Source organism: Mesocricetus auratus, unplaced genomic scaffold (genome assembly GCF_017639785.1).
Source record: "Mesocricetus auratus isolate SY011 unplaced genomic scaffold, BCM_Maur_2.0 Super-Scaffold_100676, whole genome shotgun sequence".
In the NCBI taxonomy this organism is placed as follows: domain Eukaryota; kingdom Metazoa; phylum Chordata; class Mammalia; order Rodentia; family Cricetidae; genus Mesocricetus; species Mesocricetus auratus.
In genome coordinates this window covers 139,688,272-139,714,389 of record NW_024429266.1, presented here as the reverse complement: position 1 = coordinate 139,714,389, position 26,118 = coordinate 139,688,272, and positions in this window count along the sequence as shown.

Genomic DNA, 26,118 nt, shown 5'->3' with positions numbered 1-26,118 from the left:
TGTCTCACAGAAAAGCGGGGAGTCCTTCTGCTGAGCCCCCACTGAAGAACCTTCTACACTTAGTTCCTACCACTGCTTGTTGGCTAGCTGCTGATTCAAGGTCCTGACCCCAGGTTCATTTATTTAGCCAAACAAATGAAACACCTCTTTGCATCATTAACAAAAGCAGCAGAAGCAAATGTAACACACATTTACAAAGTCAAGATAATACATGACAACAGGACCCTCACATGGGAGTCTAAGCTGTCACTAACTCCTTCCTGCCCACCTCCAACTGGGTGTGATCTTGTGGACATTTATGTAAGTGTTTCTCAGTCATTCGTGTTTCTACTTCGGAGAAATTTCTGTGTAGATTTGTATGCCATTTTTATTGTGTAGTTTGTTTTCTTGATGTCCACTTGTTTTTGTATTGTTTTGTTTTTTGAGTTTTCAGATGTTTTATATATTAGCCCTCTGTCAGATGTGCAATGGTAAAAATTTTCCTCATTTTTATCATATTACTTTTATCCAAGTTTAAATATAAGCACTTCCAAAGGATTATGTCCATTGTCATAAGATACTGTTTATTTTCTTGGGATCCCATTTAATAATTTTTATTCTTAGTGACTGTGAATAACAGTTTTGTTCAGAAAGTTGTTTCTTTGCTGATGAGTTCAAGGCCATTCGTTATTTTCTCTTCTGTTAGGTGCAAAATGTCTGGGTTTTATGTTGTGGTTTTTGATCCATTTAGAATTGAAACTTATGCAGTGTGGTAATTATTTGAATTATTCTAGGCATCTTGTTTGACTGAAACCATTTGTTAAAGATTCTGTCTTCTTTCACTGGGTATGTCTTTTTTCTTTATCAAAATTCAGGTATCTACAGGTGTGTAGACTCATGATTACATCTTGAATTTGATTCCATTGATCAATGTGTACATTTTTTCTACCAATACTGTTTTTATTATATCCAAAATTGTGATACCTGATACCTACAGCAATTCTACTATTATTCAGGATTGTTTTAGCTACCCTGGGTTTTTCTTTTATTTTCTTTCTTTCTTTCTTTTTTTGGAGTGTGTTTCCATATGAAGCTGAACATTGCAGTTTCAAATTCTTTGAGAAATATGTTGGAATTTTGATAATGATTGCATTGAATCTTTAGATTGCTTTTGGTAGGATTCGCATTTTTACTGTGTTAATCCTATTCATCCATGAGCAAGCATGGGAGACTTTCCATTTCCTAATGCCTTCTTTAATGTCTTACAGTTTTTGTCATACAAGTCTTTCACCTGCTTGGTTAAAGCTATACCAAGATGTATCTGTTTCACTGGATACGTTCCTAGTAAATGTGTCAATTATATAAAGGAAGGCTATGGATTCTTTTTGCGTATTAATTTTTGTCAGGGGCCTCCAGCCATCAGCCAGATATGGATACCTCACATACTCATACGAAAAGACCTGACTCAACCCTCATAGTGAGTTTGTGACTTTGGACCACCCTACTACCTCTGCCAAATTCCAGAAACAGGCCTGCAGCTTAATTAGAAGTTAAAGATTAGCTCAACAGAAAGCCCCCAATTCTACTAGGAGATAGGCATGGACAACAGGGAAAGATTGAGATAGATAGTAAGGACCTACAGTCAGGTTACCTAGCAACAAAGGAGGTTCTACCCCTGACCTTTTGCCTGTGAATTAGGTTTCCAGGCAGTATGGAGGGCTACCTCTCCCACTGACCTTTTGCCCTGACAGCTTCCTTGAAGCCACCACTCCTCGCTTCCTCCTCCACGCCCCTTAAATATACCTTGGAAATAATTAAGTTTTGTTGCCTTGGTCAGACACTTGTCTTGGCGTGTATCTTCTGTCCCCTATCTTTCTCCTAGGTGCTTTCCAGCCCCCACGTTGAATGTCCTGTGGGTCGGGGCAAATTTTGTAGCCTGCCACTTTCCTGAAAGTTTTTATCAGTTAGAGGAATTGCCTGTTGAAATTTTATGGTCACTTATATACATCATCTTATCATCTTCAATACAAATACTTGGACTTTTTCCCTCCAATTTTTATTCTTTTGATTTCCTTCAGCTATCTTACTACTCTAGCTAAGACTTCAAGTACTATGTTGAATAGAAATGCAGAGTGCACAACATTATCTTGTTCCTGGTCTTAGTGGAAAGTCTTTGAATTTCTCTCTGTTTATGTTGATGTTTGCTGTGAATTTGCTGTCTATATCCTCTGTTATTTTGAGATTTACTCCCTGTAAACTTATTCTCTCCAGGAACTTTATCATGATGTGTTGTTGATTTGTCAAATGCCTTTTCTGCATCTAACAACATAATCATGCAGTTTTTGTCTTTCACTTTGTCATTTGGATTATGTATATATATTTAAATATATTGAACCATTCCTGCGTATCTTGGGAAAAGCCTACTTGCTCATGAAGGATGGTCTTTTATGAGTTCTTGGATTTAGTTTGCAAATATTTTATTAAGAACTTTTGCATCCGTGTGTTTTAAGGAAAATTGGTCTATAGTTCTTTCTTTGTTGGGGCTTTATGCAGTTTTGGTATCAGGGTCGCTGTTGCCTTGTAAAATGAACTGGGTGTTGTTCCTCCTGTTTCTATTTTGTGGAATAATTTGAGGAGCATTGGTGTTAATGCTATAACCGTCTTGCCCTGACTCCTGTTTTTTATGGGGTAGGTAGATGAAATAAGTACCACTTTGAGTTCACTAGGGCATATAGGTCTCTTTAAATTATTTATTGACTCTTGACTTAACTTTGGTGTATTGTATATAGCAGGAAAATTATCCGTTTCCTTTACATTTTCCAAGTTGAGGAGTACAGGTTTTTTAAATATGTCCTTATAATTCTCTGGATTTCCTTGATGCCTGTTGTTATATCCCCCTTTTCAATCTCTAATTTTCTAATTTGGATCTCCTTTCTCTGGTTTTAGTTAATTTGCCTAAGGCTGCATCAATCTTATTTATTTTCTCAAAGAAATAACTCCTAGTTTCACTGATACTTTGGAATTTTTTGTTTATATTTTATTGAATTTACCTCTGAATATATTTATTTCTTGCTGTTTACTCAATTTGTGTGTGAGGTTTTTTTTTGCTAGAGCTTCCAGATATGTTGTTAAGTTATTAATATGTGATCTCTCCATTCTTTTCTTAATTTAAGTACTTAGTGCTATGAACTTGTTCTTAGAACTGAGTTCATTTTGTCCCATATGCTGTTTTAATTCCACTCTAAAAATGTTTTTCACTTTTAATCTATTTCTTAATTTTGTCTTAACCTAATTTTTATTCAGTAATAAATTATTTAGTTTCCACATTTTTTCTTGTTGATGATATCTCCTTTTAATCTGTGGTGATGAGATAGGATTTAGTGTTTTATTCAATTTTCTTCTATCCACTGAGACTTTCTTTGTTTCAAACAGGTGGGCAAGTTTGGAGAAAGTTCTATGAGTTACTAAGAAGAAGGTATGTTCTTTGGTATTTGGGTAAAATGTGCTGTAAATATTTGTTAAGTCTATTGGTTTTTTATTTCAGTTAGCTCTTTTAACAAGGTTTTTTTTCTGTCCATCCATCCAGTTCCCAAATAATGGCATGGAAGCTTCTTATTAATACAAAAATTTGGCATATAGCTTAGGTTCATTCCTACTTAGCTCTTATAACTTAAATTAATGCATTTAAACTAAGCCATGTTTTATCACATGCTTTTATCTTACTTCCATCTTGTACCTCTGTCCCATCTCTGTGTCTCCTGGCAGCTCCTGTGTACCTAGATTCCTACTTCTCTTCCTTTTTCTCCCTGGAAATCCTGCCTAGCTATTGGCCATTCAGCTTTTTATTACACCAATCACAGCAAATACATATTCACACAGTGAACAAATATCCCACAACAAGCTCCAACATTTCTTTCTTTAGTTCTTATCTTGTTTACCTGTATATTCGCAAGGGTCCGGAACTGAAGCTATCTACCACACTGCATGAGGGTCCATATGTGATTTAATCTGTAGTAGTGTTACTTTTATATATGCACTTGCCCTTGTATTTGCTGCATAGTGTGTAGAACTGCAACATTCTCTTGGTGGATATTTTCTTTGATGACTATATAGTGCACTTTCCTATCCCTTCTGATTATTTTTGTTTGAAATCAATTTTGTTAGATATTAAAATGGCTACTCCAGTTTTCTCCTTAAGTCCATTTGCTTGGAATTTCTTCTTTTACCCTTTTACCCTGAGGTAATGTCTATCCTTGATGTTAAAGTGTGTTTCTGATATGTAGCAGAAGTATGGATTCTGTTTTTTAATCCAATCTGTTAGTCTGTATCATTTAATTGGTGTCATTGAGAACACTGATGTTGAAAGTTACCAATTAGCAGTGTTTTAATTCCTGCTGTTTAGTTGCAGTGGTGTGGGTTTTGTCTGCTTATAATTTGCTGGCTTGGTATTATTTATTCCTTTATTTCTTGCATTTGGCTAACCTTTTCAGGTTAAAATTTTCTTTCTAACACCTTCTGTAAAACTTGATTGGTAGATAGACACTGCATAATTTTTTTCATGTCCTATCTTTTTTCTCCATCTGTTGTGACTGAAAATTTTTCTTGGTATCATATTCTGGACTGACATATGGGTTCTCTTAGAGTTTCCAGGCCATTCTGGCCACTGAAAAATCACTTGCTATCCTAATAGGTCTGCCTTCCTATGTTATTTGGCCTTTTTCCTTTGAAATTTTGTCCTGTAGATTTAGTGGATTTGACTATTATGTGCCATGGGGAATTTCTTTCTAGGCCAGTCTATTTGGTATTCTGTATATTTCTTTTGCCTTCATAGCCATCTCCTCTTTTAGGTAAGAGAAATTTTCTTCTATAATATATTGATAATATTTTCTGTGTGATTTGCCTAGGTTTCTTTTTCTTCCTCTGTAAGCATTTCGGGATAGGTCAGGACAGGATGGAACAGAAGTGGGTCAGGTATTCTGGCACTCGGGAGTCACAGAATACTGAGTGTTACACAGCTCAGGTGGAAAGGTATCCTGGAGCTGAAGAGCCAAGGACCACCACAGGTTGCAGTAAGCTTGGCAGCTTACAGCCTTGCTTCAGAGAAAGGCTTCTCCGGTGTATCAGCTCTGTTCTGGCAGGACAGGGTCTTCCAGCTGGGGATGTTCGCCTAGTGTAGCATTTTTGCTAGACAGGAGGTTTCTCGGGCGAAGTTGCTACAGTTCAGCTCTGCTCCTGGAGAGCTGGGAGTGGGGAGCCGGGAGCAGAGTGTAACAACTCTGCTCTGCCAAGGAAGGTTTCCCGGGCAAGTGTTACAGCGCTGCTCACTCTGCTCTGTTCTGCTCTGCCCAGGGTCGCCTCTGCTCTGTTGCTGCCGCAAAAGAAGATCTTTGTAGGCTTCAATGGACGCTGTAACGATACGCGACACACAATTACTGAAAGTAAAGCTAAGTATTTAATGTAGAAATACTCACAAGATACCAAACAAGTAACCCAGACGATACAAGCCGTTTCCTCTACCGAGCCGGAAGCCGAACTCCAGGAAAAAAGACCGAGATTTCCGTGTGCTGTCTTTTATACCTTCCCCCGTAATGCCCCCTAGCCATGCCCAAAAGTGGGCCTGGCTAGTGATGTAGTTCCACCTACGTACGTATACGTCTTTACGTCCAGCCGTATACGTCTTTAGTCCTGCCTAAAGTGGGTGTGGTTAGCGGTGTGGTAAACCGCCCTTTTATTACCTCATCTGTATGTGCCTCTAATAAGTCACATGTTTAATGGCGGCATCAGACTTCCTCCTACAGATCTTCACCCAAAGCTCATCCAAACGGGTTTATTGGAAGGCAGCTGGACCAGCCAAGCTGAACATACACAGGGTTTATATAGGGATTCCTGGGGTTGGGAAAGTTTTTCCAGAGTAGGGATTGGTCCGATTTCAGTGCTGAGCTCAGATTGGCTAGAGCTCTGCTCCGGAATTGGTTACTTTTTTACACAGGATTGGAGTCAGATTTGGCTCTGGCTTCAGGGCCAAAGTGTGTTTCTTTCTCTGGTCCTTTTTAGCCTTTTGGCTCCAATTTTAGGGCCAGGGTACATTTCTTCCACTGACTCTGATTCCAGGGACAAAGTGTGTTCCTTTGACACTGGTTTTAGGGTCAGGGTACATTTCTTTGGTTGTGGTTGCAGGGCCAAAGTGTGTTTCTTTGGCTCTGCTCAGGGTGTGTTTCTTTGACTGGTCCCTTTTCCCTACATCCTCTATTCCTCTTATTCTTAAAGTTTGTCTTTTCTTAGTGTCCCATATTTCCTGGAAGTTCTGTGCCTCAGTTTTATTAGATTTAACATTCCTTTTAACTGAGTTATCTATGTTTTCTATCATGTATTCAATACCTAAAATCTCTCCTCCACCTCTTGTATTCTGTTGGGAAAGCTTACCTCTGAGATTCATGTTCAAGTTCTTAAATTTTTCATTTTCAATTTTACCTTAGCTTGGGTTTTCATTAGTCAATCTATCTCTACTTTCACGTCTTGAACAATTTTCTTCATTTCATTCTATCCCTTGTGTGTATTTTCATAGATTCATTTATATATTCTTTAAGGTCTTTGAGCATATTCATTATACCTATTTTGAAGTCCTTGTCTTGTGCTTTATTTGTATTGCATTTCTGAAGGCCTACTCTTAGATGGTACTGGTTGTTTTCACAGTATCTTGTAAGCAGCCAGGTTTAGTATGGTTGTAGCCTTAGGTACCAATCTATAGAGATTGTAGTGGCTGTTGGTTTGCCTGGTAAGGAATGCTTCTCAGAACCTGCATGTGTGGTCAGTAGGATTTCAGGTAGAACCTGTTTCTAGATATTTGGAGCTGACACTAAAAATGAGGATGGGCTAGAATGGGGAGGGCACCTGAAAGGGTATATGATAGGGAGGAAAGATGGGTATTTTACCAGGATCTGTGTAGAATTCTTGGAATGGAGACAGAGGGTATGAGAAACCTCAGAGAGCAGTCTGCTACAGAACTTGGAATAAGACTGGAGGATTGGAATTGGAGAACAGGATGGATAGTGAAAATCACATACCTGATTCCCTTGTCTAAGAGTCTGTCTTTCCTCTATCTTTTCTATAGAACAAGGGTCAAGAAATATTTTTATAACTAAATCAATATATTGAATATATGCACAAAGTTTAGAGTTTGCATTCAGTTCTGATATCCTCCTTAAGATGAAAAATTCAGATTTTTTAAAGTCTAGGAAAAAATGTTACTTATTGGAGCCTGGTCCAAGTTTGAAAATAATAGTCCCAACATAAAAATGAAAAGGGGCAAATTCTAATTCTGGTGATTGTATCCAATGCGGGGGTGATATACACGACAGTTCCTATTCACACACATGTCCTTGATCAGTGTGAGATCCATGAGTGTGTCCTCAGTTCAGTTCAAAGCCCAGGTTAAGTTTCATATCTTGTTCTAATTTTGAAATCAAAGTAAGTTCTAAGCTTTTCTCCTATGTGTTACTTTATAATTGTAAATTCTTCTAAAGTGTATCCTCTCTTTTCCTTCTCTCACTCCAGTCTAACATATGTGTATTCCCCAAGATTATTCTCTGTTCTCACCTATTAAATTTTTGAGCCTCACATTTTTGTGGCAACTGCCGACTCTCTTCAAGCACAAATCTTGCTTCATTACCTGTTTCATTGTACACTAATTCTCAAATATCATTATTAGCATTAAAATATAATGCAGAATATTCATTTTCTTAGAATTTAATTTCTATTTTGTCACTGCTTATACATGACTGAAAATCAGGAGATCTCACCTCAGTGCATGTGCACAGAGACTCTCTGACACAAAGATAAGCACCATGATGGACACGCCCATAAATTGTCAACTTAGCTTTAGGAGCTCAATACTTGATGAACCCTAACCTCTTGGTACTAGATCTCACTGTCACACAAGATCTCTTAGCGCCTTTCATCTGTTTGTATATTGTATTTATTGATACACAGGATAGAGAATTTTAGATCATATCCTTCATGAAGATCTGTGTATGAAATCTTCCATTGGAGGTAAGACTTCAGTTTTTTTTAACTAATAAGATGGTGTTGTGCAATTAGAAGTTCGATTTGTAGTTCACGTGAATGAATTATTAAAGGTCATTGAGGATATTGCAGAATGAACGCATGAGACTATAAAAAATTAATGTTTTTTAAAACAAAATATAAGGCATTAAAATATCAGTCCTCGTAAAGCAAACCTAAAGGCATATATTACAATTTATAAATTCATATACCTACTAAATAACTATTTTTCTTATAAATGATATAAAGATAACAGAAACTCAACAAGGAAACATTGCAGAGAACATGATCATATGACTGACAGTAAACAAAATACATTGTTTAAAACTTGTAAAATTCTGTTCACATTATTATAATATCTATACAATAAATTTCATAATTATAACAATTTCAAATCAAGTCACACTGAATCATATGGAAATATTTCATTTTCTGCTCTGTTTTACTATAAACCTGTAACTTACTAGAAAATAGTCTATTATTTTACATAAAACTATGCTGAATCTGTCAGACTGAGAAAGGTCTAGAGGTCTAATTACAAACTGTGAGCAGGCCTGCAGGGAAATAGAATTCTTATATATGAAAGGATGGCAGATAAACTGGTGTCATACTTGCTCTTCTGTGGGGCAATTTATCAAAATTAAAAATGTGTGCTCCATTTGCCCTAGAATTTTTCTTCCCAATATTTATTCCACAAATGTGATTACATGCACTCAGAATTAATTATATTGAAGGTCACTCATTGCAAGATTGTTAGGAATAGAAATAGCACATATATGCATCAGAGGAAAAGAATAAATACATGGATTCTACACTCATTAAAATTCAGGTCTCCTCCTTCCAAACCATATGCATGCTGGAACTCTGAACACTTGGGTTAAAAAGTAACATAGTTAGATATTATACAGTACTCCTGAAAATATCTAATTCAGATTCTCCTTATCAATTACATCAAAACTACACAGCAATATGTTTGGAGAAAGGAGTCCTATGTTATATACATTACACCCCAAAATAGTTATGCTTCCTGTCAGTAGTTTATCAGTTCTCTTAAGACAGGATGAGATGTTGCTGGTGGAAAAATACAGAAAGTCAAAGATGTCCATGTCCTAATTCCTCAAAAGTACCAACTCTAGCTACACGTGGTTGTATCATTGGTTAAAATGACACAAGAAACTTTACAAATGCAATTAATTTAATGAACTCTAATAAAGCACATTGTCATAGAGTTTCTAGATTGGCCCAATCTAATTAATTACTTAAGATATGAAATACAGAATAGAAGGTCTGGGCAGAAGAAGAAGAGAGTAGAAAATACTGACAAACATAAGAGAAAGGAAAATTACAGAGAAAGATTCTGTGCACCCCTTCATATCTGAGTGTTGGAAGCTATAAATAGAATGCAGAGCTCCTTCAAAAACTGATAGTGACAGGCAGCAAGAAAATGAGCTTGTATATATTGAAGCCATGAGTCTTGCAAAAAAAAGGGACAGAATTATGCCTCAACAGTAGAGATGGTATAATTCTGTTTTCCATTGAAAACAAATGCGTATGGCAAGATATTTTATAAAACCATGATTATATTTTAAATTATCTTGTTTTAGATACTCAGAGGAAACACGTTGTACATAGTGGTTCCAGAGTTAAAACTGTCTTCCATGCTTCTGACCACATGGGTCTGGTAAGCGAAATTAAAAATCTATGCTTCTACACTAGTGAAGACCCAGTATGTACTATACAAGTAGAAGTGTAGGAGGGTGTGAGGGGATGTGGGTAGGTGTGGATGTGGGTGTGGGTGTGTATGCATTCTTTCATCTAGGTATAGAAATATAGTTTTAATCATTAAGTTGTTATATTAGAAACAACCAGAAGCTACAGGATAATTATCAATTGTAGTCGTTATATCTGTAAAGTCCCTGTCCTCATTTAACTCAATGATATAGCCAAATGTAAGACCGTGTCACCCTATATACTTATGATGAATTAGCACATGGATATATTTTAGATTCATTGTTCTTGTTGTACCAACAATACTATCATTGCCTACCTAACCAAACTGACTGTATGTACAGATACCTACAGTTTTAACATACCAATTGAACTTATTTTTTCTCAAAAATATTGATCTGTAGACTTGGTGTGCTTGAGTAAGAAGATATAGTTTATATTATATTATTGATAAATAAATGATAGATCTGGGAAATTAAAAAGTGTCTTCTAGTAACTGAAAGGACAAACACCACTGTTTCCTCTTTTCATGATGTTGCCTAGGCTTCGGAGATGATCAACTTCATGACCACTATGCCTTCTTCCTTCCTAGTCTCCATTGGTTCTCATGCTGCAAAACATAGGAAAGTATATATCCACATATTCAGCTCTCACATAATATTAAATGACATTGTGACTGTTAAAGTAGTTCACTAATGCCTGGCTCCAAGTCAGTGCTCAATAAAAGCTTGTACCAGTTTCTTCCAATGAGCACCATAAATCTGACTTCCTCTGCACGAGGGACTGTCATAATTTATGACTACATTTCAAAGAGAAAACAGTCAATATACTGGGCAAGTCTTCCCATTCATTTCTCGTAAGGCATGCATACAATTTATGTCTCTTCTAACTTATCATCACTCCGAGAATGTATTGATTTATTTTTTTAACTGCATAGCTGGCAACTGTGATTTGTGGTTCCATGCGAAACTGATATTTAAACACTCCTATTCATTTCAGCTTTCCCATTTGTAAGAGGTCAGTGATTCTCATTATTACACCCTACTTTCTGTATGCACTCAGCTGAAACATTCTGGGAATTTTCAGCCTGTGTGCTGAAGGAATAAATGAGCAACTTTTGATTTACCAATATTTCTAAGGATTTTCAGGCCAATATTGCCATTCCCTTGTTTCAATCTCACACTAATTCATATGGTGCAGCAAAGAGCTTTGGAAAATATAATTAAGTTTTCTAATCAACCAACATTAATATAAATACATTATTTTGAACTATATGGTCAGGCACAAAGTATCTACAAACCCTCAAAATCTGAAAAGACAAAGCCAGTGACAGTGGCAGGAGAGAGGCCATATGATGCAGAGGGCAAAGCCATAGACCTATAAGACTGAAAGGATTATCCCCTATTACTACAGGTGTTGAAAACAGAGGAGGGATCTGTCTTCTTTGAGAAGCTGGACACAACTGCAGGCTGCAGATATAAAAGAAGTAGAGACCCTTAACCACAAGAAGCTAAATTTCATCAACAGTATGAGTTAGCTCAGTTGAGTCATTTTGGTGCCTATATCTCTGTGGACACATGGGTTTCTTCTTCTTTATTTCTTTAATTTTACACATATATCTTATTTGGTTTTCACTTCTACCAATATCCTTGATTGATGATTTGGTTTCTACAATAAGAGATAAAAGACTAAGATGTATGCACTTTTTAGTCACATGTGGATAAAATATAACATAATAGTGATTTATTTTATTTTAGGTATTTTAGGTGCATGAGTATTTTGCCTGTATATATGGAAGTTTGTTGCATATGTGCCTGGTGTCTGAAGAAACCACAAATAGGCACCTGATTTCCAGGGGCTGGAGTTGCAGACGGTTGCAAGCCATCTGTGGATGCTAGGAATCAACCTTAGGTACTCTCCAATAGCTGCATGTGCTCATAATCACAGTGTAATCTGTCTGTCCCCTTATGATCATTATTATTACCCTAGAAAAGGTGAGGTAGGATGCTACTTGACTCGTCTCTGTGTACCCTGGATACTGTCAATTTTCTGCTTAGTCCTGGACTGGGTGATTGGGTGTTAGTTCTTGAATTGCTTGGGTGTAGGAGTTAGCAGCAGTGTCTAGAGTGAACAAGTAAAATCGAGCAGCTGGCAGCTGCTAACTCTAATTTGAGTAAGTGCTCTTAGCACTTGCCAAATTGGAAAACCATCTGCCTGAGGGCTGTGTCTGCTCCCCTCATTAAAGTGTTGGACTACCCAAAAGTTCATCCTCTGAGGAGAGCAAATTACTTTTTTTGGGAAACAAGGGACTGTTAAATTTCCTCAGCTCCCAACTTTGTTCTGCTGCTTAACTTATCTCAACTGTCATCTGAGCTTGCAAACTTGGGCCTCAGCTCTATTATATTTATTTACTCTACTTCATTCTTATACCCTTTAGGTTTTTGGCAAATGAGGAGTCCCAAGTAGCTTTAGCAACAGGAATTTATTTCCTGGGAGATTTCTATATTTGTAAGACTATATAAAAGCAGGTAAATTTCATGGGTGAATTTATTTACTACCAACAACTGAGAATATCCATAAAGCTCATACATTCGCTGTCAGTTGAATATTACTTGTAAGGGTTTATTACTAATTTTAATTATGTGTGTCTGATTGTGTTTGTGGTGGGGGGGGTGCATATGAGCACAGTACCTGCAGAGACCAGAAGAGGGCGTTAAATCAACTAGAGCTGAGAGCAGCCTGTCGTGAATGACTATTGAAAATAAAATTTCATTCTGTCAAGAAATAAGTATGCACTCTTAACTCCTCAGCCATCTCACCAGTCCTTAATAGTTCAATATTGTTAAAGTTATCTGAGAGATATTTGTTTTATATGTGCATAAATTTTTCAGCATAAAATTAAAATGATATCTCACAGGGAGTTCCCTCTTACAACTATTAGTACTGAGTCAAGGAAGATGGTTCCGTGGATAAAGGTGATTACTCTGCAGTCTGGGCCATCTACATTTGATTCCTGGAGCCATAGAAGGTAGAAGGAGAGAATAAACCCCACAAATTAGTCTTCCGACTCCTATGCACACGCTATGTGTATGTATGGGGGGGGTAATCCTGAACCAAAATCTGAGTCTGGGAAAAAAGAACTTTTATATATGTGGGATAGAAATAAATTCCTGTTGCTAAAGCTAAAGCTACTTGGGACTCCTCATTAGTTACTTCAGTATCAGCATATCTTGCAAGGTTTGAGATCACCACTTTCATTGATATTTTAATAGTGTCATTGAGAAACCAAATTGTAAATGGCATTATAAAGACCTTCACTGACTTAGATAAGAAATAAATGGAAACTTTGATGGATAAGCAGAGCTTCTGTAGTCATCTGATATCTTAATTTAAGAAACATATGTACAAAAATAGTTCAAATCCAGGAACAGCCTTTGGAGGTGCTGATTGCCACTGAGGTACTCAAACCTGTTGCTTTAGTTTCCCTCTTTTTCAAAGTTTATTGGGAAACAGAAATTGACAGGAGGAGAGAAGAACCTACATCTCCCTCCAAAAGTCTGTGGACATCTGACAGCTTATACAAAACCATGATACCAGGGTCAAATTTTTTACCATGAATGAGACTTTAAATGGTTCTTTCCATGGGTGAGGTGCCTTGGGCCCAGGTAAGCTGTATGGTCTGTAATATTACCATGAAGGAGCTCATGCATCTGGTTAGAATTTAGAGTATGTCCACTGTCTTTCTAGCATCCCTCACAGCATACAATCATGGCTGCAGAGAAACATACTGCCGAGAACAGTGTACACATCTTCAATGAGCTATGGCTTCTTTAACCTCATTGAATATGTCTAGCAACACTAAAGGGCAAACTCCTCTCTTTGTTAGTCAGTTCTCTGCAATTTCACCTTCCCCTTTATTGTACTCAAATGGAGGAGGAGCGTATCTGAGCATCAAAAGAAGATAGTGTGACTTTTTATTGCATTTTTTCTAGTGAAGGCCTACAGAAATCATCTCTCCATTTTATTATCCTTCAAATTGTATAAAAGATTCCAGCATTCTTTTCCCAGTGACACCTGAGGGAGAAATGCCTGTCACTTCTTATGACATCCCTAGCTGTCATCTCTCTCATCATCAGTTATTCATCTCAGGCCATTAAATGTTGACATCGATAATATTAACAGCCAAAGGTTAAGGCTTTTAATTTCTTGCCTATTAAAGAATGCTTCGGTATTTAATGCAATAATAATGGGATATCAGAATGGCAGTGCCAGAAGGGGTCTTAGAAGTTATCAAATTCAACATCATATTTTGCAAATGAGGACACAAAGGTCCCAGAGGAGAAGCCTGACACTGAGGGCTGGTGACACACAGCTCTGGGACTCAGAATGCTATGTTGACAATGTTTCCTTCATTTCCTCTGTTGCTCCTGCAATTCTTCCCCCCTCCCCAAAACATTCCCTACCCACTTCAGATGTTCCTGGATTGTAATTCTGAGTTCCCTACTGGTTCCCTGCTGAATGAGGAACAGTTCCCAAGGGAGCAGCATGTAGCAAGTTGTTCTATGATCTCCACATGCACAACCTGGTCAACCCCACCCCCACAATGATCAGTCAACAGATGTAATTTAAATGTTCAAAAATAGTAAAAGTCGTGCAATACAACAAAACTTCCTAATTTCATAAACACCACAAAGTGTACCAACATATCTATAATTAAAGGTAACTTATCTTATTGGCCTTTGTTGGGGAGTAGGGCCTCACTCTACTCATGTGTGTCCTTCATGTCCCACAGCATGCAAGTGGAGGACAGGGAACAGCTTGCAGGATTTGCTTGTCTCCTTCCACCTTGTGAGTTCTGGGGATTAAACTTGCGTCATTACTCCTGGTGGTTTTTATTTTTGGTTTTTTACAAGACAGGGTTTCTCTGTATTGTTTTGGAGGCTGGTGGTCCAGCCCGGCCTCAAACTCACAGAGATCCACCTGCCTCTGCCTCCAGAGTGCTGGGATTAAAGGCGTGAGCCACCACCGCCCGGCTCCTGGTGTTTTTTTTACATAGGGCCATCTCATTGTGCTTTCATAGACATTTTTAGGAGAAAGTATTTGGAATTGGATCCTTCACTCTCAAATTTCCAGGCCTTTGCTAAGTTAAAGAATCAATCCCTTCATAATAACTATTAATTTAAAAGAATAAGGATGAGTACCATTTAGCACACTAAGAAGTAAAGATCTCATATTTAGAGCAACAAAGTCAGTTTATTTCATTGCTATGATTTCTACGAACTGGGGAGAAGACCAACTAGTGAAGTTCTCCTCTATGTGGCATGAACAAAAGATTGCCGAATTTTGGAAAAGTCAATAAAGAACAAAGCACAACTCCAATAAAAATACATAAGGCTTACCCAATGCACCATTTTTAATTATAGTGCCAGATAATCTATAAGCTAGCATGGACTGTGCATCCCATTGTAAAAATTATTTTATTTTAAATTATGTGTCTGTGTCTATGTGACTATGTATGGATATGTAAACTTGAAAACAATTCCCACAGAGACCAGAAGTGGGTATCAGATCTTCTGGAGCTAGAGTTACATGTAGTTGTGAGACACTCAAAGTGGATGCTAGCTACCAAACTTGAGCCCTCTGCAAGAGCAGTATGCATTTCTTATTACTAAATTACCTCTCCAGCCCATGTCTTGTTTTTCAGCCAAAAGAATCCTGGGAGTCAGTCACCACCCCATATGTCTGTCTTGCCTTAGAGGGAGGACTCAGCAAAGATTCCTCATCTAGTAATATGGCAGAAGGCTTTCCTAAGAGTTACTGTCTGATGGAAGATAACTAAGAATGCCAGATGTCCATCTAAAAACATCTTCCTATAATATCAGGCTGATGACAAAATGATATGAAAACATTATGGCAAAAATCTACATGAAATCTGGAACCCAAGCATAAAAGTTCCTTTATCCTAAAGAAATGACAAAGTTGACAAAACAGTGCCAGAATCTGAACACTTCTTCAAAAACTGTAATCCAAATCCCAGCCCACACTGAATACACACTAATAGGAGATTGTCACCACTTTAAGCATGCAACACCATAACGTTATCCATAAACATACCAGAGCCCCAGAAATGGACCTCTACTCTCCATCTTCAAGGACTTTTAGGGAAAAGTGTCCTGTATTTACATAGTATGAGAATTGTGATTTTGAGACATTGGGAACAGAGCTGTCACTCATCTTAACTGCAGCTCCAGTTACCAACAAAATTCTTTAAAGAACTTTAAAGGACAGTTTCACCTCATGTGGAAACACAAAAACCCGGGATAGCTAAAACAATCCTGAATAATAAAATAACTGTTGGCAATATCACCAACCCTACTCTCATATTGTACTACAAAGCTACAATAATAAAAAGAGCAAGGTATTGACATAAAAATAGACACACTCATCCACAGAGTTGAATTAAAGTTCAAAACATAATCTCATACACCTATGAACACCCAGTTTTTGATAAAGAAACTGGAAATAAAAAATTGCAAAAAGAAAGCATCTTCAATAAATGATGCTGGTCAAATTGGATGACTGCATGTAGAAGAATGCAAATAGATCCATACTTATCATCCTATACAAAAGTCAGCTCTAAGTGGATCAAATACTTCAACCAGGTAGACTGAATATAATGGAAGAGAAGGTTGGAACGTCATGAAGTCATTAGTACAGGAAAAGAGTTTTTGAACAGAACACCAATAGAACAGACACTAAGAATATCAGCTAATAAATGATACCTCATGAAACTAAAGATTCTATATGGCAAATGACACCATGATTTAGATAATGACGCAGGATGAAAAAGTAGGAAATTATTTTTACCAACTACACAACTGACACAGGGTGTAAAATATCTGAAGACTTCAAAAAATGGACATCACAAAAGCAAATTTTTAAAATGAGATACAGATGTAAACAGAGAATTCTCAAAAGAGGAAATACAAATGACTGAGAAGCACTTAAAGAAATGTTTAACATCCTTAGTCATCAGGAAAATGCAAATCAAAACTGCTTTAAGATTTCATCTTACACCAGTCAGAATGGCCAAGATCAATAAAATCTCTTAATCATGTTTGCAAGATGAGGAATAAGGACGATAGTCATTCATTGCTGGTCGGAATGCAAACTTATACAGCTACCAAGAAAGTTAATGTAATTTCTCAAGAATATGGGAAGTGATCCACCTCAAGATCCAGCTATACCACTCTTGGACATGTAACTAAAGGATCTTTCATCATACCGTAGATACTTACTCAATTCATTCCAGAAATTATAAGCACACTAGATGTCTGTCAATGGATGAATGAGTAAAGAAAATGTGGCCCATTTACACAATTACTCAGCTATTTAAAAATATCATTAAATTCAGGTAAATTGATGAATCTAGAAAAATATCACCCTGGATGAGATAACCCAGACCCCAAAAGACAAATATGGATGTTAACTATTAAGTATTCAGTAGGCAGACTAAAGTCCATATAACAACATAGGCTAGGTAATGAGTGAGGAACTTGGGAAAGGGTTGGATAATGCTAGAAAGGGAGAATATAATAAATAGGTTTAGATGGATGGGGGTTAACTGGGATGGAAGGATAAAATTAGGAGGGGGAAGAAGAGTGTGGTTTGGAAGGGATAAAGACAAGGTCAGCTAAAACTAAGAGTCAATTGAGGTGTCATGTGGAAACCTAATAGAGTAAAAACTTTATAAAATATTTACGTGTGTGTGTGTGTGTGTGTGTGTGTGTGATCTAAATGTGATTACCAAATAATGATGGAGACAGAGCCACAACTGGACATCTCTCATCACCAAATGAAGCTTCCAGTACTGGAAATGGGTTACAAACAATCTTCTTGGTGGTCAAAATGGTCCCTTGGGAGCCCTAAATATCCTACATCATTGCCAAGGCTATTGGTTGCATTCCAGGTAGGCCAGAGACATAGGGAAAAACTAAATACTATTGTTATGATAAAGGAATGTAGCAACAAATAATGCTTAATGACACTGTTATGTTTATATATCAATGTCTTGATCAATAATCAACAGAAAAGCTTCTTTCTGCATTAGGTGGGGGTAAATGTAGAACCACACAGTTGGACAGTGTGCAGAAAGTGAGAGACATTGCAATATTCATTCCTTAATGGAATGTCTTTATCAATTTTCTCCCCTCAGGGCTTTAGTTCTTCAGGAAAGGCAGAAAGATTGTAAGAACACAAGTTAATGGAGGACACCAAGTAAACAAGGCTGTCTAATCACAGAAGCACCAGTGCACTTATGAGATAAACACAAAGACTATGGCAGCATGATCAGTGTCTGCACAGATCTGAGCCCAGTGGGGTCACAGTGCTAAAAGGGGAAATGGACACAAGCTCATCTCCCTAGCCTAGAAGGTGTCTCAAATTGATAACCACTCCCTAATAAAAATTAGTTTTCTCCAATAGAATCTAACTGGGTATACAAAGCACTTTTAAGGCCAGGCCCCATGCCCGGTAACAGATGGCCAACACAAAATAAACCCAAAGGCATCTTTGTCTCATAATGCTATGTCAGGGTTTTTTTTAAACCTTATAGGTCCTTTGTGTATCATAGCTTCTGTTTGTATGTTTTTATTGTATTTCTGTGGATGTTTCTGCATTTATATGTTTTCTTGGGCTTTTCCTTTGGATTTTTGTTTTTGTTTGTTTTGTTCTATACTGATTTGTTTGTTTTGTTTTACCGAATTTATCTTATTATTTTTTAGATGACAAGATCCTACTGAAAGAGAGAAATAAAATGTGCTGATTTATATAGGAGCAAAAGTGGGGAATATCTGGGAGGAGTGGGGGAGACAAAAGCATAATCAAAAGATACTGTGTGAAAACTATTTTCCATAAAATATACTGTATATATTTTAATCATTTAAAATATATAAATTAATAATTTAATCATTTAATAATTTTTAAAATCAAACTCAACAGTAAGGAAATGACCTAAACACAAACATCTCTGAAGAAGGGGGCTTCTGGCCTCCTCATGAAGTCCAAACCACACCTGATAAAGTTTTTTTGTTGAAAACTGGCTTCATGTAGACGTTCTGTGGCCAGCTAGACAGGGCATCTAGTTTCTAATAGAATGCCTTTTATTAAAGCACTCTTTATTCCTCGTGACACCCTGGGGATGAACAAGAGCATTGGCGGTTTGGAGGAGACCTGCAGGGGCTTTGATGTCTCCAATATGATGTGTTGCCCTAAAGTGCTTCAGGAAGACCTCTCTAGAATGGACACAGCATGATGTGACTGGTGAGGGCACTGAATTTGACCTGAGTCTTAAGCCCTAAGAGATCTCTTAGTACTCCTGAAGACAGGACTCTGTGGAGGAATGCTGTCTGATGACTTACTTAAAACTTCATGCTTTCTTATGCAGCCCAAGGTGACATGCCTATGGATGATGCCACCTGCAGTAGGCTGGTTCCTCCTATACTAACAATCAAGGCAACATCCACATACATGTTCATGGGCTGGTAAGATCTGTGCAATCCCTCAATGAAGACTCCCTTCCCAGGTGACTTTGAGATGTATCAAGTTGACAGTCAGTCCATGTAAAATGGTCTTTATCTTGTCTAGCTCCAGTGGAGATAATACCCTTATCTATATGCCTACATTAATCCCCGGATTTCATTCTTCTTTATAAAATATCCAACATTAGAGATCATGTCTCCTATGGTGACAGACTAAATAAAAACATCACCTGAAACATATTGTACACTTTCCTTCACAAATAGTACATGAAGTTTTAAGACATATATCAAGATCTTCAAATAATGGGCTCATGGTTTGTTAAAAGAAGCTTTATCTTGCTAGCCGCTTTGGTTTATCACCCGCCAGTCGCCTGGGCTGTGCCGAGTTGTAGTCCCCAAATAACACACAAGACCCTGTATTAATTATGAAGCTGTTGGCCTTGCTTGTTTCTTACTGGCTAGCTCTGACTTAAGTAATTACCCCATAATTGTTAATCTAAGTATTTCTCTTACTGGAGAATAGTTCCGGGCTTCCTACCCCATGGCGGTTACATGTCGAACTCCTGTGTTTCTCCTTCCCAGAGTCCTCCTGGACTCCTAGTCCCTCCTATCTAGGTTTCCTATTGGCTCAACAGTACTTTATTGACAAATGCACAGGACTTCCCCCAACAATGGTTGAGAAGAAAACCCTTCTCATATAGATGGGAAGGGTATGTCTTGCTAGAAGTAAGCAAATCCATTCCTCAGAAAATTCATTTAGGACATTTCCAGCTAAATCTATATTCTTGTTAGTGTGGAGAATACAGATTTGAAATATAGAAAAGCATGTGCACTTGGGATCAAGATGGCATTACAATATCTGGCTCTGTGGCTAACCTGCTGAGAGATTTGGAGTGGGCTAGTATAATTGTTCTTACTAGTAGAATCGTGTATTCCTTCAGCTGGATCCTGGCTGTGTTTCAAGTCACACATCGTCTCCTGGGCCTTTTTCAAGTCACTGAGTGTTTGGTTCCAATCCAGGGATCTCTCTTCATTTTTCCCTCCCAGCATAGCAGAGAGTAAGCTGTCATAGTCTGCCACTGAAACCAGGGATGTGTTAATAAACTATGTGGAATCTAATTTGTGATTCCATGATGTGGAAAATGGGTTGATCGGGAAAATGTGACGTTGCGTTAGTCTTGTTTCCTAAATTGATATATTCTTGTATACCATGCATATGTGTTAGGAGTGCTTCCTGGAAGCATTTATCAGTGGGACTAGAGTGGGCATGAGAGAGATCTCAGTAACACATCTAGAAAATATGAACAATAAATATTCTGAAGTCATTCTAACAAATAAAATAATGTTCTAGTGGGAAACCATGTTATCTACATTACAGCTCATCCTCTGGATTATCAGATCCCAGAATTTTACTATCTCTAAAGTCTTTTGACCTTGCAAGTCAATAGATGTGAAATTCTATCTAGTCTGGTGGAATATTAATTGACTTTCCCCATCTCATGGAGAAAATCAAATTTGCCTCTGTGTTCAACCATTTGATTTACTCTGCACCTACTTATTATTTTGATTGTCTTTACTTTTAACAACTTTATTGAGATGTATTTTATATACCATAACAATACCACCCCTGTAATTAATGCATGCACCTCAACCAAGCAGGGTTGTGTAACCATCTCCAGTCACAATACAGTTTCAGAATGCTTTTCAACCGAGGACCCATTAGTTCCCAAGCCTCCCCATTCTATTCCTCCTTAACCACAGGCAACCACTTATCTGCTTTCTTTTCTGTAGATATGTCAATTCCAGGTATTCCACTTGAGCAATCAGAAAACATGTGGCTTGTGACAGGCTATGTTTCTTTTCTTTTTAAATGATCCCCTGCTTCCTTGCACATATGTAGCATGCACAAACACACACACATACACACACACACACACACAAACACACACACACACACACACAAACAAAATATAAAATGATTAAATTGAGTATACTGAAACAGGTAAAAACACAACTCTTACTGTTGCAACTGTGATCATTTAAATTTTAGACATAGATCTGGGGAGTGCCAGCCTTCAATCCTATGGCCAGAGAGTCTGGGAAACAGAAACTTTATTTAGTGGCTGATCGAAGAAGAGGCAGACTCCCTTGGTTAAGTACTGAGCTGAACTCAAGAAAGCCAGTAACAGAGAGGGAGGACTGATGATCAAAGGGATTAAGACTGGGCTGGTTTAACCCCCAGAAACAGCTGACCAGACAAAGGTTAACTCTTGAATCCCAGGCATCAGCCTGGGAAGCCAGCATGGGACTGACCCCCTGAATCTGGGTGTCAGTGAGGAGGCCTAGGGAATCTATTGAGCCTTGGGCAGCAGATCAGTACCCATCCCAAGTATACACACGGACTTTGGACTCCCATAGAACAATGTGAGGTGCACTCTCACCTGAACTCTTGGGGAAGGGTCTAGGCCCTGCCCTATATGAAATGACAGACTATGCACACCTCCATGGAGGGCCTCACCCTCCCTGGGGAAATGAGGGGATAACGGGGGGGGATGGGGGGAGGGCTCGGGAGGAAGGGAGGGAATGGGAGAGGGACCTGGAACTGACTTGTGAAGCAACCTTGTTTCTTATCCAAATTTAAACTGGAAAATAAAATTTTAAAAAATTTCCATTTAAGAGTTATTAGGAACACTAAGTTGGGTGGGTAGGGAAGTGAGGAAGATCTGGGATGGGTTGGAAAAGAAAGAATATAATCAAAATATACTGAAAATTGAAATTCTCAATACAAAATATTCTATTTAAATATAAAAAATAATAAAAAGCTTACAATTAACTCCTGGAGTAAGAGAACACTGAATCTATTGTAACTAATTTAAAATAAAGGTCTTGTAACCTCCATTTCTATTTTTTTCCTTCCAAAATTCAAGCATTAAATTATGCAGGGTGCACACGTCTAGTAACTTGTTTAACTCAAGCTTGTCATACAAGCAAGTATACACCCAAGCATAATAAGAAAACCCCTAAACTCTTGCCAGACTTGGGCAATTTGAAAGGTTTTTCAACTCTATACTGCCTGTGGCTTCACCATTTTACAAATCAGAACTTTTATACTCACAGAACCTGATGCTAAATGCCAGCATCGCTATGCCTCAGATCCGAGTCAAATTGATGAGTTTTGAGGAGTCAGCTGTCCATTGGGCCTCAGGCCTCCTTTAACTGCCTGAATCCAGGAAGTGCAGGGACCTAAACAATTGTGTGCAATGGAGCTCCAGTGTACTTTATAAGGCAGGTGCTGGACTCTCCCTGCACTTTAAGAAATCTCCGTGTCAATCGTGGGGGAAAAAAGATTTTTTGTGAGTTCATAACTACTTACAGAGACACAGAAAGACGGAGTCAGAAGATTTCTGGCATTAAGAAATGTGCTGTTGCTAACTTACTTGTTCTTGTTTGAGCAGAGACCATGACATTGCGTGCAGTGCAGGCCCTACACTATGCATCCCTCTAGGGAAAATTCAAGGAGGTCACAGTATCCGCTGGCTAAAGGGTTTGCTTGTGTGTGAGAGTACCGCCATCTTGTGGCTGCTTCAAATATTGCCTCCAGAGGAATCATTTGAAGCCTAGAAGAGTTTGAAGCTGCTAATCAGCATAGCTTTTCTGTCCTGATTATTTCACACTGTGCATGATGACAGCCATCACTAGAAAGTATCTTCCCATTTAAAGATTAATGTTGTCAAACATAGCCATTGCCCAATGTAATGTGTAAGTGAGAGTGCCGTAGACAGTGTGCATGAGTGTGTTGCCTTGGCTGTGCGAGGTGATGTCACCTTTGCCGTGACCCTTCATCAAACTGGCACATAAAATTAGGCCCTTCTTCCTTGGTTCCAGTGTCCAAGAGGTGTCAGTTTTAATTTTTAAAAATGCATGTTTAAAGCACTCTTTTCCCTAGCTTATCTTAGTCTATGAATACATATGTTGACCTGCCTCTTCTATAGAACCAATCAGTGACCACACTAAGTTCTACTAATCTGTCTTCACTGTCGATTCAACTCTTGTAAATCCTTCACTCCCACAATTCTGAAAAGCATCTACAGAAAGAATGCATACCCACACACAGTTAGTCAAAGTATTAAAGACTGATCACAGTAGAAGACAAATGAAACAATGTCTGCTTCTTCACTGACAGTTCAAGAATGTTGGTTCATAATACATCAATGATGAAATTCCAATATTGAAGTTAGAACCTGAATTTTATTAAATCACAGTATACTCTGGAAAACTATAGGCTTCTTGTCTACAGATATGTCTCTGTAAGAAAGGCAAGATAAAGAGGGAAATTAAAGAGTTCATAGTGTGGGCAGCAAGTCCTAGAATTTAGAACAACCTGAAGGGTAGAAGGGGTACCCATCACAATCTATATATGGAAAACTCTACACTCCCTAACGTTTCTACTCCAGTGGAAAGAGTAAAATGTGGGTCAAATTGCTTGGTGAAACCCCTCCTTCTGGAAACTGAAAAAAATAGTCACAAAAATATAAATAAGTCAGTCAAAACCTAGGACATTAGTCAGATGTTCACATCTGTGGCAAAATAAGTTAAGATTATTCTATAAGCAGCCAAAAATGGTTTTCACTCATCTTTACAGATCTAGAATACAGCTCATGTTTCCCAACCAAAGGATTAAGTAATAACAATAAAAACTATGGAAAAAAACTAATTATAGTGTTGCCAATCTTGTACAGTGAGGGACTCTGCGAACCCCGTGGTGACTTAAATCTTACTATGTTATCCAGTTGTTGGAGAGACAGACAACTCCTCTGTAAAGGAATTAAAGAATCAATAATTATATGGTTTCATTGCATCGATAGTGATGTTATAAACTATAAATTACAAAAGGGTTCATTCACAGCATCAGTGAAAATATGTAATGTTGATTGCAGGAAATCACCCTGAGGGTTTCTCTAAGTTTGGTCAGAGAGTTTGTTGTAGGGAAGATGTGTTACAATCTTCCTCATAAAGATGGTCATAGATTTTTCTACAAGTGTGAAGTCTGCAATTAAAAAATATGAGAACTCTACATTGTCTCTTCTACCACTCTTCAGGTTATGAAATAGTAAATCGTAGACAATGCTATTAGCATTACCTAGGTGTCACTCCAAGACTTGGAATTAGAGCTATGATTTTGCATGCATTAAAAAAATGCCGGCAACTCAGCCAGAGGTAATCTTCTCTGATAAGAAAAATCATCAGGAAATCTGCTTTGGTTTGAGTCACTGAAAGTGAGCACCCACAACCAGCATTCTGGGATGTTCACCTGAGAACTTGTGTTCATGGAGGGTAACCTTTAAGAAAGGTTTGAGGTTCAGATTGTATGAGCATGTAGTCCCATCGTTCCTATTTCTGTTTGTTTAAAAACAGGGTGGGAGTCTAGGGAGACTTCACAGCAACCAAGAATGTTTGCTGAGCAAGCATGAGGACCTAAGTTCAAATCTTAAGCATGTATGTAAAATCCATGGCTTTGTATAGTGTTCTTTCCTATAAATCGCTCTTGAGGGTGAAGGCAAGAAGATCGCTGCAGTTTTCTGGTGTTCAGCATAGTTCCAGGTTCACTGAGAGACTTGATCTCAAAGGGGCTAAGGAAGAGAGTAATGATAGATCAGGAAACCTGATGATGTCCTCTTCCACAAGAGTGCATGGGGAAGCTCACTCAAACACATCATGTACGTTTATCACACACATACACTACTTTCTTCGCTCTCTCTCTCTCTCTCTCTCTCTCTCTCTCTCTACCCCCCTTTGTGTGTGTGTTGTGTGTGTGTGTGTGTGAGAGAGAGAGAGAGAGAATGTAAATTAAAAGGGAAAAAGAAAAGAAATTATTTAATTGGGTGTATTCTGTGTCAAGAAATTAAAAACAGGGATAGATAGCCTAGCCTCTGTTGTGGATGACTAGGGAGACAGAGAAGTGGCATCCAGTCCTAGAACAGTGATCTAAGAATTGTAGTTTCACTGTCTGAGGTCTAGGATTCAATGCTTGCTGCTTCCTGCTTAAGCATGGCACCAAACACCCAGATATACAAAAGCAAACATCTCAAGCTGTCAAACAGGCAACACAAAGATTTCGCTCAAGCTTAGTGTAAAGCAGAGATGGTAACAACAGCCAGTAAAGATGTTTTGTGAATTATCCCTCTCCTGAGTTGCATTTAGCCTACAGGCAGATGGTTTGTGACCTTTGAAAAAGTCTATGAATTAGTCCTCTTGTAGAGAATATTAGACAGCCTGGGTCAGGTAAGAATTCTCTATCCAGAACACTCAAGTCTGTCGTGTCGCAGGGCCACATTATCAGTGATGCCACAAAGCAGTGAAGGGTGTAGGTAAAAGTGGGAGAAAGGGACGGTGATCTTATCCATCTCTCCCTGGATCCTTGAGTTCCTGCCTACAGAGCAGATGAAGAACCTGAGAAACTATGTAGGAAAATCAGAAACAATATCGTGCTTAGGGCATTCATATCATTTTCAAATATTTCTCCTTTGCCTTCTTTTCTTCTCCCCTTCCTTCTTTCTTTTAACTCCCTTCCTTTTCCAACTTCTTCTGATTCCTCTTTTTCTCTTTCTCCTTCTTTCTTTCTAGTTATTAATTATTTTCATATTAATACATTATTATTTTATTAATATATTATTTAATTTATATAATATCAATAGCATATTAAATATAATATGATAAATTTATATTGATGCAATTGTTAATATTATATATAAAATATTTATATTTCGATACTTGATATGTTCACACCCTAACTCCTAAAGTGGTGGTATTA